The sequence below is a fragment of the Corvus kubaryi genome, unplaced genomic scaffold (assembly GCF_017639235.1).
Source record: "Corvus kubaryi isolate FWS band 111438036 unplaced genomic scaffold, C.kubaryi_AGA036_p1.0 37396, whole genome shotgun sequence".
In the NCBI taxonomy this organism is placed as follows: Eukaryota; Metazoa; Chordata; class Aves; order Passeriformes; family Corvidae; genus Corvus; species Corvus kubaryi.
In genome coordinates, this window is record NW_024581135.1 from 364231 (window position 1) to 378488 (window position 14258).

Sequence of the window (14258 nt, forward strand, 5' to 3'; positions counted from 1 at the left end):
GGCTCGCAGCTCCCGGCGCAGCGCCGCGCACACCCCACGCATACGGCGCGACCGCGGACACCGGCGGGCCCGGGCTCCGCACTCCCGCCCGGTGCCGCGCAGCGCCTGGGGCAGGGGCCAGGCGGCGGCACCTCCGTCCGCAGGGCCCCTCCGGGCGGCTCCACCGGGCTCCGGGCGGCCCCGCGGGCACGGCGATCGCGCGTTGCTCCGCCCGCGGGTCCGCCCGAGACGACGGCTCTTCGGCCACGATGCCCCGCCGGGGTCCGTCGCCTCGCCTCCCGCGCCGCCCTCCTCCCCGCACCTCGCTTCTCCCGCGCGGCGGTCCCAGCCCGCGGCCTCCCCCGTAACCCACACTCACCGCGCGGAGCAGCCCCGCGGCCCCGCCGGGCGCGCCCGCCCTACCCCGGGGTCTCCATGGTGGCGGCCCCGCCGCCCGCTCCGCCAGCCCCGCCCCGCCCGCGCGGCGCGTCACGCACCGCCCGCCCCGGCGCCCACCTCCATTGGCCAGGCGCGGCCTGGGGCGGCGTTCCATTGGCTGCTGCCCCTCGTTAAACCCTCCAATGGCGGCTCGACTTGAGGTTGCCGTGGTTACCGATGCTGTGAGGGGGAGCCGGCGCGGACGGGACGGGACGGGACGTACCCGGCTCGACTCAACCCTACCCAGCCCAGCCTAATCCGTGTCTGGGGCGACTCTGCCGGGAGTGGCCTGACAGGACCCGCGCTGTGCCCGAGGCGGCTCCGCTAGGCGAGCCTGTGGGGACGGGAGGCTCCTCCGGTGCCACCCGCCGGGCCCGTCGCGGTGAGTGTCCGAGTGCGGCGGGGGCGAGCGGTGTGCGCGTGGATGGAGTAACCGGTTGCAGAATGGCCGGTGCGGGGGTGCTCGCGATGGCCGGAGGTGCCCGTCCCTCGGTGCCGGCCGCCTCCTGCCCCGCCGAAGGAACCGCCGCAGGAGCGGAGCAGGGAGCAGCCCGGAGCTCCAGGGGCTTTGCCGAGCCGGACCCGTCTGCCCACGACCCTGTGCCGCGTGCTCCGGGCTGAGCCTGCCTGGGCAGGGAGCTTGCACCGGCTGGGCCCCCGAGGTCCCGCCCGACCTGGCGCGTCCCGGGCGCCTGTGAGCCGCCGTGCCGGCAGAACGCACAGCCCGCGGCGCTGCTCAGACACGACGGACCAAGTCCAGGCGTTTGGGAAAGATGGGAAAACGCTTTCCTTAGCGTTTTAACTTCCCACCATTTTAAGCTTCCAGTAGCAGCCGAACTCTCTTGATGGAGTGTAAGAATTATAGATGTAAAAAAGAAAAGCTAGTATCCCTAAAACCGCTGTAAAACATTTCAATAACAGGCTTTGGGTGTATTAAATGCTTGATCAACTTTTTGCATCGCATGCCTGTCCTGAACTCGCCATCCCAGTGTGTCTTGGGGGGCTGAGTGGTGCCATTCCTCTCCTTCCAGCCTCCCGAACAGACTGCCCCGGTGTATCCCAGGTGTGACTGGTTTTCCATTTACTTATTTCTCTCCTTCCACCGTGCAGGTGCGATAGTGATAGACACTCTCCACTTCGCTGACTAGTACAGTGATGACACTGTAAATGGCTAAAAGGAGCCAAAACCAAAGGGCCACTTGAATCAGCAGCTCTTGCTGTCCCAAGAGGTTGTTTTATTCCCCCTCTTCCCTGTGGAAGGTATCTTTTATCCCCACTGCAACACTTCCCCTGTTGTATTGATGCAGATGGTGTAGAAAGCCTGCTGTAAAGGAACATGATAAAAGTATCCACATTTTAACTTGTGTCTTTTTTCCATCCAGGTCAGTTTTTTGGTTTAGTGTTTGACGGGGTGGATCATGGTTTTATTTTAGGCATCAGGACACATGAACTTGTGATGTGGTTTAATTTGTGCAAGTGCTGCAGCTAGAACTATGTCCTTCATTATCCTTTGCTTAGGAAGGAACTGCAGGTAACAAGTAGGAGGTAGCTGAACATGGAGAGTCACCTTTAAACTCTATATATAGTCCCTTTTCTGAATTTCCCACTTGGAATGTAATCTCCTACATGGAAACCGTGTAGGCTATTGGTAAGATATTTAATCTCTGAGGTACTTGTTGCTATTTGTATAATTATTTTTATATTGAATAACACAGTAGGAACTCCTATATTATGAGGATATCCACATGGAAAATGCTTGGCAGCTATAAACAGGAGTATTGAGTCCTTACTGCTCTGAAAAATCTCACGATTCATACCATGTGAACTACATATAAAATATTACCAAACCAGAATAGTGGTCTCTGTCTATGAAATGGGAAACAGGAGCTGAGGGGAGTAACAGTAGGAACTTAGTAAAATAAAGAGTAACAGGTGTGAAATAAAATAAGTTGGGGAAGGGTCAAATGAGAGTGGAGAGCTGGAGTAAAGGAAAGATAAAATGTGAAGTAACTAGATCTAGAATAAAGGGGGGAGAAAGTGCAGGATGTGTGAGAGCTGTGAACTTTGTTAGTTGCAAGGTTGCTTCTACCAAAGGTTTAATTAAATTAGCTTCAAATCAGTCTCAACTGGTTTTCACCTGTAATTTGGGTATTGTTTTGCTGGCTTGGCTTTCGTTGGTAATAGCTTTTGGGAAATGAGGAAGCATACTTGCCCCCCAGTAAATGGAACTATTCCTGAATGTCATTGTGGGGGCTATGGAAGGCACAGGCTATGGGCAGGACACGGGAGGTGGCACAATGCCATCTCCAGGCCTTCCTGGTGCTAGGTGGTTCCAGGTGGATGACTGTAACTGCCAGAATGATCAGGAACAGGCTGTTCTAAGTGCCCTGCATCCCTGCAGAGCCATGCATTGCACGGTCTAGCTGTGTTTTAGAGTTTCCCATTGGGGTGAGACGGGAAAGGGTAAGAAATACTGTTGAGAAGGAGAAAGGGATCTTGAGCCGGTTTGTTTTGGCACAATAGAAGTAGAAAGAATTGAAAGGAACATTTTGAAGTCCTGTCAGATTTGGAAATATGTTGAATGACTGTCAGTGAAGAAAAGCTATTTAATTCTATATGGTATTAGTCATACCCTCATAGCTGGTTTATTTGTTTTGGCACCCTGAGCAGCCAATACATTATCTAATTGACTGTTGTGTGTCCCAGTGCAGCAATCCTGTCCAACAGGGACAGCACAGGCTATGGAAAGGCACCCCTTTTTAACTTTCCAATGCAAAGAGCTGCATGAAGTGTGATTCTTTGATTTCTTATTCCATTAGCTGATAGTGGCCTTTGTCAAATATACATTTTAATTCTTACATCATTTTTAGAATCAGCAACAAGCAAGTACAGTTTCTTTTTTTTCGCCTTCCTCTGGATGTGACTTGCAAGTAAGATGGTCTTTTTCATTCTCAGTGTCGTTTGGAAAGCCATGATTCCACTATGCTTGCAAATCGTAATAACCTAGTCTCATGTTTTCCTTTGGAATCGTACTGCTTTCTCTTGAGCCTTGAATCTGACCTCTTAAAGTGGTTGTGCTCATCTTCCAGTGGTTTAGATGGCAATGTAGTTAACAGGTATTTGCTAGTTGTTTTACTGCTGTTGTGCTTCTTCAGCATTTCAAGTCATTAATATGGTTTTTTTGCTTTGTTTAATCTATTCTGAAATTAATCCATAATCAAGTCTTTCTTTTTATATGTGTTCCACAGATGTTCACAACCCTTGCAGAACATTGACACGCCTATCTTTTAATTTTAGTGATAAATATCAGCCACAAAACCAGTGTTGCTTTGTTTCTTTGTTTTTGTTCTTTTTTCCTTTTTGTTTTGTTTTGGTTTTGTGAATTTGGTTGGTTTGGTTTTGGGGGGTTATTTTGGGGGCATGGGAGCTGTGGCTTGATTTTTTCTGGAAGCTATTTAATGCTACCTGCTTTAACTGTAATCTCTTCCAGATACTGAAATTATGAAGGTTTGGGAAAAAAATACCTGGGGAAGAAAGTGATGCTCATGGCAGGCTAACACAACACATGAGCAGCTGTTTAGTACTCACATGGGGAGTTATTTAGATGTGTGGGGCTTTTTCTTCTCATTAAAAGCTACAATTTGATTTCAAAAGTTACTGCAAACCATTGTGTTGACGTCACAGCAACTCAGTCAATCACAATACAATTGATTTTGGGTAGTTTTGAAACTGTAATTTCATTTGGTATAAAAAGCACTAAATGTTCTCCTGCTTTTTGTTGTTTAGCTGGGGAGGTAAGGCACCTAACTTGTGTATTTCTGAGGAAAGTGGTGGGCTGACATTTTGCTTTTTCAGTGAGGGCTTTTATAGAAACTTTTGTTTTCAGACAGTGCCATTCAAAATTACTGCTCTGCCATGTATAGACATTACTCTTTCCCTGTGGTAAAACAAAATATTGAGGAAAATTGTTTGGATACTGCCAGATTGTTTGCACTTTCATTCTTTTTTTTTCTTGCATGGCTTTGGAGCATCAAGTAGGAGTATTTGATCATAGATCGTGCAAAATGCTCAGCATGACCACCAGCCTTCTGACTGCAGAGCCCCTGTACTCTGGCTCAAACCCAGCTGCCATGGGAAGGAGAATGCTGCCCTATAATGATATCTCTTTCCAGCTTTCCCAGTGCCAGCAACAGGGTCCTGCCACTGTGCAGGGAGCTGCATTACAGAATTGATCCAGCTTCCCCAGAAACCTCCCTAGCATATATGCTGTTATTTTTCCAGTTGGATCAATTTTCTCGAGTGCACTGCTCCTGCCTGTGATGCCTGCACTAAGGAATGTGCAAGTAGCAATGTACAGCGGGAGTGGGGGGCCTCCTCTTTTGGCAGGAATGGGAAATGTTTAGCCCTGATACCTGTTTCAGCAAAATGGAGGAGGTTTGAGGAAGAACAACTTGCTGACTGGTAGTGTAAGCTCAGTAACCTTTTCCCCAGGAGTGGAGTGATGGTGTTGTGTTTGGGGTAGCAGGAAAAGGGATGTCCTTAAGTGAGCTGTGCTGCTGAAGCCAACCAATGGTGAAATCAGGTTTCATCACACGTATGCACCTGTAAGTCAGGGTTGCTCTTGGATATTGCAGCACCTGGAAATAAACAGGCAACCTGGCAACAGCCAAGTGGATAATTTGGGGAAAAGATGCAGGAAATGCCGAGTGGGATGTCCAGTAAAGACAAGGTAATCAGCAGTTGGTCTGTTCTGTGGGTTTTTCAGGTCCTAAGCTTGTAAGTAATTGTTGTGTAAACAACCTTAAAAAAAAAAAAAAACAACCAAAGCCCACAACAACTCCCCCAAAGCCCACAAAGAAATAAAAAAACCCTCACCATCCCAGCTCTGGACAATGCAGGTACTTATATCTGCTCCAGGACAGGGGAAGGCCTGCTAAAATCCTTTGCAGTTTCTACCAACTGCTGCAGTTCCCAAGCTGAACAAAATATTATCCATCTTCTAACAAGTTCGTGTATGAGGCTGGAAAAAATGTTGAGAAATTAACCAGATTGTAATCTTTCTTACCAGACCAGGGATACACAATGTCAGACTGAAATCTAGAGATACTTTTGAATAAGGAGAGAACAAAGAAAATGTATGTGCAAAAACATTATTTGATTCATGTTTACAGACTGTACATTTCTAATGGCTGTAACTGAGAGGCCCCAGACAAAGATGAGTTGCTTTTTGTAGTAGGATATCAGACAACATTATGCAATAATTTAAGGTGAAGTTGTGCCAAATGCTTCCCTGCACGTAACTCTGGGAATTTGGCTTAGCAGAACTGACAAAAGCTGTACAAAATGGTACTGATGCTCCTGACAAAATAAGCTGCAGTGGTTCCTAAATCACATGAATTATCTGTCCCTCTGGCTTGTCTCTCATAGGCTGCAGACAAACGTTCTGCTCTGACTCCCGCTACGCTACTCAGACAAAAATCATCTGGGTGGGCTTAAAGGACAGTGACACAGAGTCTTTGGTGCCAGCACTACCTCACAAGGTCCTGCTCCCTCCAGGTCCTCTCTGCCCTGTGGCTGTTTGCCCTGGCTGTGTGTCCCACCTGCAGCTCAGGGTGGGCAGTGACCTGTGGCACTTGGGCAGGTGAGAGGCAGAATTGTTCTGAAGTATAACCATAAGTGTGCAAATGGCTGCAACTCCAGACAGCCACAGCTTCTCATAGGCTAAAACAGGGAGAAGTATCTTGGCTTAAGGAGAAATTGGACTTAGTCAGGCGGAGTCGTATGTTCTTGAAGCACTGTTAAACTGTACTGCCAACAACATAAACTAAGCCAGCTGACTTCGGCCTGCAGTTCATTAGGAAATGCTTGCAGAAACTGGCCTGTCAGCAGAGCTGTGAGGAAGAGGCTCCAGCAGTAGGGCAGGGAACCCTTCCATACAGATTTGGGTTTATTAAGTAAAAAACATCAGTGAAAAAGCTACCATGAAAATGGGGTAGGTGGAAATGCTTTCATGAAAAATACTACACAGAAGGCAACAGTAAGGACAGAAGCATGTGCGAAAGGCGAGGAAAACTGAAAATTACCTTTTTAATTCCATGAAACAAGGAACTGAACTCTTGTTTTCCTTCCTGCTTTGAGAAAATCTGAGATCTAGCTAGATATAGAAAACAAAGCTATCATGACTCCCAAACTGCGTATCTCCCATTGTGCCTTTTGCAGCACTGGAAACAAAATCACATTGGTTGGTTTAGCTGAAGAGCAATGGGACTGTGATTTAACAACCAGAATCCAGATATGTTGCATAGATTTCTTAAAGTCCAGTCTTCAGTAGGTTTTTGTTGTTTTCTTTTTCTTTGAAAGTGACTCAAAGACTTCTGCCTGCTCTGAGCTTCTTTAACTGTTTTCCACTGAACTTCTGCTACTACTTAGTATTGACTATTTCAGTATCTGACGGTTAGTGCATGTGATGCTTCTTGCAGAACACACTGTTCTGCTGCAGCTCCTTTTGAAGTCTAGCATCTTGACTAACCCTGCCTGTAAAATTGTATCCTTATTCCATTGGCCCAGTGTTGTTATACGTGGAATCTATCTTTGAAATTCCTGTGGTACAGTGCAAATCCTGCCTCTTGATAAGAAGTGCGAAGCCCAGGTACTTTGTTGCATTGCAGGGAATGTTGATTCTCTGCCGTTTTGTGTTACAGCATCTTTGCTTCTGTTGTGCTAAATGAATTCTTTAGATTGAAGTGTTTTATCTGATGGGTGCAGAGTAGCAGAGAGTTGAGTTGCTCGCTGCACCATTCCAAACAACCCTTTCCACGTAGCCTAGCCAATAGCTGGTATGCTTTGTGCGCCAGGCAGCCACAGGTCAATTTAATTAAATGTTTGTCATTTCTCAAGTAATGGAGAAAACTGTAGGGTCTTATAATGGATAACTCAGCCTCACATCTTCCAGTTAATCTTTCATATATGCAAGTATATTGTTTAGTTTTCTAGCTTTTGTTGTACATGGAGGTAATAAATAGAAATCTAGATAGAACATTAATAAAAACAACATATAAAAAAATTCTGCAAATTTCTTGTGTTACAGAAGTCTGTAAATGATGCCTCAGAATTTTTGCCTTTAGCTCAGCAAAGCTGGACTTCTGTCCATGCCAGGAATTGCCCAAAGGAGTTGTGGCTGTCCCATCCCTGGCAGTGTCCAAGGCCAGGCTGGCCAGGGCTTGGAGCAACCTGGGATAGTGGAGGGCGTCCCCTGCCCATGGCAGGGGGTGGCACTGGGTGGGCTTTAAGATCCAACCCCAAGTGCTCTATGATGATTAACTATTCAAAGCATCAGAGCATTTTCTCTTTTCATCCTTTCATTTAAACCTTGCAATCGCCAGGTGTGCTGACTGCAGCAGGCCACTGCATTTGGTTACTGAAAATGGATTGTGCATGTTTTGTTCAAAACAACATAAAGTGCCACCTGACTCACTTGATCCAAGATGATGTGGGTGACTTCATTTCCTACCCTTTTTATGTCAGCTTACCAACATCTAAAACATTTACTTCCTTTCTTTTATCTGCTTGTTTCAATGGTTTTTTTAAGTGTTCCTGAAGTTTTTTTCTCTTGGATCTTCTAAGAATATTCAAAGAATGGAGGGGGAATAGAGTTCTCTTGTGATGTACAGATCCTAAGAAAGCAGATGAGCTATTCCCTGCCCCTGTAGTGTGACAGAGCAGTCCATGAGGCTGATTGTTATAAGTGTTACTCAAATTGATCTTCCTACTTTGGATTAAGTTTTACTTAATGAGGAAGTAATGAGATTATCATAGACAAAAAGGACTATGTCTCTTTTGGGAACATACCATTTCTGAGGCTTGACTTTATTTCAAAGAGATCTATAATTCTTTCTTTAAGGGAATGTAAATTTGAATTACAATCAAACAATGGGATTTTTCTAGCAACTGTTTTGACACCGAATGATAGAAGTATTATACTGTGTATTTTCTTCCTGGGGAAAGGATTGACTGCTGCAAGATTAACGCGTTCTGGATGGGTGCCATTTTCAGATAGTTAGTTCAACTAGAAGAGAAAGGATCTTATTAAGGGATCAAGCTCATTATTTGTTTGTTGTTTGTACTCCACACCCTACAATGGGAGTGAGTCTTTGCCTCTTTTCCCTAACAATAATTAGGATCAGAGGGTTCAACAACTGCATGTTAATATTCCTTTTCTTTAAATGAAAACACGCAGTAGCTATGCAATTAACATTTCCATTAAACTTTAAAATCTTAAAAAAAGCCTTCCAGAAAATATTCAAGAAATAGCCAGATATTCAAAAGAGAGCACTGAGAATGAGGGACTTCTGGATTTGGGAGTTTTTTCTGAGCTCGTATTTGTTAGGAACATCTGTCCTTAGGTATAATCCAAGTTCCTGTTGATGCTGTGTTCCGAGCTTTCAGTAAGTCCATGGTTCAGCCCTGATTTCCTAGTGGTGTACACCCAGTAGTACATTGTGTGAGCCACTGAGAGGATTGCAACACCTGCTGTCGCAGGATTCTGTGTCCTTTGTTTGCACAAACCTGAAGAGTCCCTGCTATACTGTCATTGGTGATACTATTAAGTTGTATTTTGTGAAGACTTGATTCATATTATTGATTTTTACATTTAATAATGTGAGTGATTTAAAACATGCACAAGAAATTGTTTCAAAAGGCATGTCTGGGTCATTAAGCACTGTGCCTCCCTGCCAGAAATCCTTCTGCCCCTTGGTTGATGAGCAGCACTTTAGCTGGGAGGAAAAAATGGCACTGGTGACCCAAACCTGCAAAGATTTATGTATGCAAACAACTTGAAGTGAGACAGTGGAATTAGGCTCTTTTAAAATCACTGGTTAAACTCACTGGAGGCACTTATGCTTGTGGAACTGGGCCTGGACTGGACCTGACTCATCCCCAGGAGCAGTCTGTGGCAGGCACCAGGCTTTGCTTCCTCCAGGAATGCTGACTGACACTGGAGAGTTTAATTTCTATTTAAATGAAAGGACGGAGGATCCTGCCTCAATATTGGCTATTCCCATATGTACAAATAAACATAGGTCATATACCTCAGGCACCAGCAAGGGCTTACATTAAGAATGCACTGAAGAGTTTGGTTGGAGATGAAATCTTTTAAGACATCACGTTTTTATTGCCTAAAAGAGTTCACTGAATAGTGAAATACTAAATTGTCAAAGAAGCAGAAAAAGAGAATTGATAAACCTTGTGCTTTTTACTGCTGCTAAAAGGTTTAGCTGTGGCTGGCTGTAAGCAGAGCTGACTTGGCATTCTTGGGGGACAGATTTCTATGTACAGGGACTTCTGCTTGGTGGCTGGTTGATCTTTTGTACTTTTTCTTTCTAAGATGTATCAAGACTCCCAGCCGAGAGCCTGCAATGAAATTTGAGAAAAGCTTTGAGGCAGAGTATTGGAATTCAGGCTTAGATGGACTTTTATAGTGTTGGAGAGGTTTTTAGATATATCTGCATTAAAGCAGAAATAAATTTAACTGGCAATGCTTTTATCATTTTGATTAGTACATTTGCTAGTTACTGAAGATAAAATGCAGGTTTATATAGATCTTGTCCTTTTCCAAAACCATCTTAGCATTCACTCTCAGTGTTTTAGTGAGGTCATAATATTGAATTTGTGATAACAGAAAATGTCGTCTGTGAAAGGCTGAGATCAAATACAAATGTATGACATCATTGTGGAAGAGAGAAATGGGTTGGCTAGAAGGGAATAAGGATTTGGTTAATCACATACAGTAGCCCTAAAATTACAGAAGATGGCCAGTAATCGTTTTTTTTGCATCAGTTCTGTTCCTGGGGTGTATTCTCTTGGTTCCTTTTGGAAGGAGGTAAAGCTAAGGTCAATATGTGTGAAGATTTGTTCAAATACTGACGTTAAATCAGAAACATGTCAGTAGAAAGAAAAGATATTAACAATTTGCCAAATGGACAAATAAATAAATAAATTACCCAGAGGGGTACCTCTGCTGCTGCAAATCTTACTAGTATCCATAGTTATTTTTCAAAAAGGACAGCGTTTCTTGTGTTAGAAGCTTGTAATTTAAAGCTGGCCAGATGGACCCGGATTAGGATGATGGTTCCCAAAATGTGTAATACAGGAGAATGACGCTGATGCGGCAGCTGCGCAGGGAGCAGTAATAAAAGGTTTTAATAGGGAGAAGTGGCTGTGATGGATCCAATCTTCTTAGAGCTTTTGAGTACTCCCAATTTTCCATCAATGTTATTTTTGCCTTCATTATATGGTGTAGATGACAGTCACTGTAGTACTCCCTTCCCAAGTTTATCAATAGAAGCAGTGCTCAGATGGTCAGAAACCAAAAAAAGCAGGCAGGAGGAAGACGGACTGTCTATAGCAGAGGACTGGAATTTCTTTTAAGCTTGTGAGAAACCAGATTGTCAACTCCTTGTGTAGTTATTTTTCTAAAGACAGATGTTTCATCTAGCTTTTACATTACTCATAATTTTGAAATGTCTCTTCACACTGGTTTGTTTTATTTAACCTAATAAAATCTTAACCCTACTAAAGGTATGGTGCAGTGATGAAACTGTCAGGTGGTACCCCCTTTCTCTTTATCCAGCTGAAGGTTCTGACCCCGATCTGGTTTTCTTTTAATTTATTTTTAAATCCCTTGCTGTTGTTTTTGACCATGATCAACAGGTACTAGAACAGGTACTGTGAGCTGATGGGGAAGGCAGGAGAATAACCAGAAGCCAGCCTGGAAATCACACTGGGGAAAGTCTGGGTTTATCTGTGCAAGGTACTGCTCATTCTGTCAAACTTGGATAAGTATTGCTGATACTTAAAGAAGCAGTTTGCATCCTCCTGTGCAGTTGTGCAGCATGTAATGCTGATTGGCAGAGCTCCCTAATGCAGCTCTTTTTCTCCTTCTTTTAGAGCTTCCTCCAGCTCTGCTGAGTTGTCTAGTTGTCAGTTCTCCAGCTAAAATGCTCTTTTGACTTTCCCTTGCTGCTTAGTCTCCAGGCCTGGACTCGACGGTGGTGGTGTCTTTACTGGAAATGCCACCCTGGTTATCACATGGAGGTGGGAGGGAAATGCTTCCCCAGCTGTGAGAAGCTGATCTGATTTCGCTGTGCGTTCCAGCTCCTGAGCCCATGGAGACAGGAGGGACTCCCTGTGCACTCAGTGCTCTCAGGTACCCAGAAACTCTGCTGCAGCCTGTCCCTCTTGTTCCTCAGAAAAAATCTGGGTTTAAGCGTCATTGTCTTGTATTTGGAGACACACACATGCTTCCTCCCCCCCAGGCCTTGGAGCACCTTGCCAACAGCAGAGTGGAGGGAGCAAGGGCTCAGCCTGTGCTGCCTGTTGGCCTGGGCTGGAGCTGGTGTCCAGCAGTGGCCTGGCCAGCTCCACATGTGCCAGCCAGCTGTCCAGGTGTCCTCCTGGAGGATGGGATCTTGTAGGGCACAAAGCACAGACAGCTCCATGTGCCCCACTCAGGATCAGCAGCTGAGGCGTGACCTGGCCTGGCTGCTGTGGACCGTCTGGTTTTTTGTTATTGGATAAAGTGGTTTGGATTTAACACCCGTGACATAATCTCATTTTGGTTTAGGGTGTTTGGATGTGAGGTGTATGCATTATTCAAAAACCTTCAGAGTAGATTATCCCTTAACTGGCATGGGTAAGACAACATCCCCTATGTGGGAATCCTTGTGATTCCAGTGCTTAGGAGACCCTTCAGAAGGGGTATTGGAAACCCAAATTTTCCTCCTTCCTGCCTCTTCATCTCTAACCACTGAGGTACAATACTTTAAGGAAGGGATGGTCCTTTCCTGTCTTGTGAATGGTACTCAGATTTTCTTGTGGCTGTGTTCCAAAGAGTGTTTTAAATGCTAAGATTTCAATCTTCTAGAATATTTTCTCAATCTTTCTAGTCACAAATAATAAATGGATTGACCAAGTGTGTGATAGTGTGTTTAGTTCAAGCTGCATTTTATGGATGGTTGTAAACTAAAAGCCATACAGAAACAAGCCTATTCCCAAGGCAACTATGAGTACTAGGGCAAGGAAAGTTACTCTTGTTCTAAGGAGTACTACTTACTGAATAATCTTCCTTTATAAAGGAGCTATGCAAATTTAAGTTATTTTGTTGTACTCTGTGAAAGCAAAGATGTTTAATGCTCAACTCTTACTGAAATTTCTACTCTTTAAGTATTTTAGATTCCAGAACACATGGAATGTATATGAAAAAAAAAATCATTAGCTGTAACTTATTAGCTCTGTTTAAGCAGCTGCAAACCTTTAAAAATTAATGATTTTCATGGGGAATGTTAAGTCTGGTTTGTAAGCTGTAGTATTCATTCAGTGCAAGACTTCAATTGAAGCTGACAGGGGGCTTGCAGGGTAGGGGTTGAGCAAGCACCCCCAGAATGAACCACCTGCCAATTCAATTTCTTGGGTTTAAACCTACAAATAATTCTATCTTTGTAAAGTGTCTTTATGATGTAAATATACTAAGCCTCACGCTAAACTTTCCTTTCCTCTTGTAATACTGACTCCACAACCAAGAGAAATATTAATAGCTTTCAGAATTTAATGAGAGCATTGATATATTTGAAATTACTCTTTTAAGGTTATAAAATACAGAAATCCAGTGGTCTCCTCAAGAGCAAAGGATGAAGGTGATTAGAAGCACTGCTGGGTAAAATCTACTGACTTTCCTTAAAAACTAAGATACCTCCCGAAATATTTGCATCACTTCCCATGAACTAGAGTGGAAATGCAAGAAGTAGAAAAAAAATCCACTACATCCAATTTTCCCTGGGTTTTGCCTTCAAGAAAGGAAAAAAACCATAGATTTTACGTTCTGTGAAATTGCTGAATCACGGTTCTCCTGCCTGGCCAGGGAGCCTGGGATCAGAGGGATTTCCTCCGAGTGGTGCTGGGGGCTCTGAGCTCTGTGAGCGCTGCCCAGGCTGGGAAGTGTCGCTGCTGTGGCACGGAGCTCAGGAGAGAGGATGGGGGACACTGAAGGCAGAGGTCTGAATGCCCTTTCTGAAGACTAACCATGTGAAAAGAGCAAAAAAATCTTTTGAGGCAAATTTTTTGTCTTGTACCGCTGTACTTAAGAATACCACTGAATTCCCTCTGCAGCTCAAGCATGGGGAAGTTGGGTGCCCCAAACTGCAAGTGGTAGGAGGCAAAGCCAAGCCAGTTTCACTGGTGCAAGTCTCTCTTTTTGACTTGGCAAGCAACTTTGATGGCCCACTCTGTATTTAGGACTATCCCACGTGTTTCCCTTGGTAGACATATTTTCCTGCTTTTAATTTGAGGAATTTCGGCAGCTTGGTTGAAGTGGCTGCCCCTGGGCTGGTACAAATCTCAAAAGTCCACGTGATTCCATAAAGCATGTGCAGACAATCTGCTGCAAATGCAATGCAGATATATTTATTTCTGTTTGCAGAGTCTCAGAACATGGTAGCCCTGCCGATACCTCTGCTAACGAAAATCAACATTGCTGTGTAAATATTAGCTGTAGTACATAAAACCCTCAAGAGAACTTGCTGTTGTTTAAAAATGGTGCTGCTGATGTGTAGAGCTTGAGTGGCTCTGCTGAGGAATGGCCATAGCTGTTCAGGATCCTGGTGAGGATGCTGCCCTTGTTGTCTTGTTCCCATGTAGCTCCAGGCTGTACCTGAGGGGATAAGAAGGGACTTGGTGCAGCTACTCTTTGCTCTAATGGGACTGACAATATCAGTAGGGTGACAGAAATATCAAGCCAGAGCTGAATATTCACATCTTCCTGACTGAGCCTATGGATTGTGAGGACT

At 44.6% G+C, this 14258-nt stretch overlaps 2 protein-coding genes across 5 annotated transcripts in view; one reads left to right on the forward strand and one right to left on the reverse strand.

Annotated features, from left to right (window-relative positions):
- Positions 1-439, reverse strand: part of PKP4 (plakophilin 4) — a 72129-nt gene extending 71690 nt beyond the window's left edge. Inside the window, exon 1 of the mRNA XM_042040429.1 lies at positions 359-439. The gene's annotated coding sequence lies outside the window, so the exon portion shown is untranslated. The remainder of the gene's footprint in view (positions 1-358) is intronic.
- Positions 440-576: 137 nt separating this feature from the next.
- Positions 577-14258, forward strand: part of CCDC148 (coiled-coil domain containing 148) — a 56526-nt gene continuing 42844 nt past the window's right edge. The window contains exon 1 of one of the 4 annotated variants that reach the window (XM_042041100.1): positions 577-799. The gene's annotated coding sequence lies outside the window, so the exon portion shown is untranslated. The remainder of the gene's footprint in view (positions 800-14258) is intronic. The other 3 variants (XM_042041099.1, XM_042041102.1, XM_042041103.1) reach the window with 3 other exon arrangements.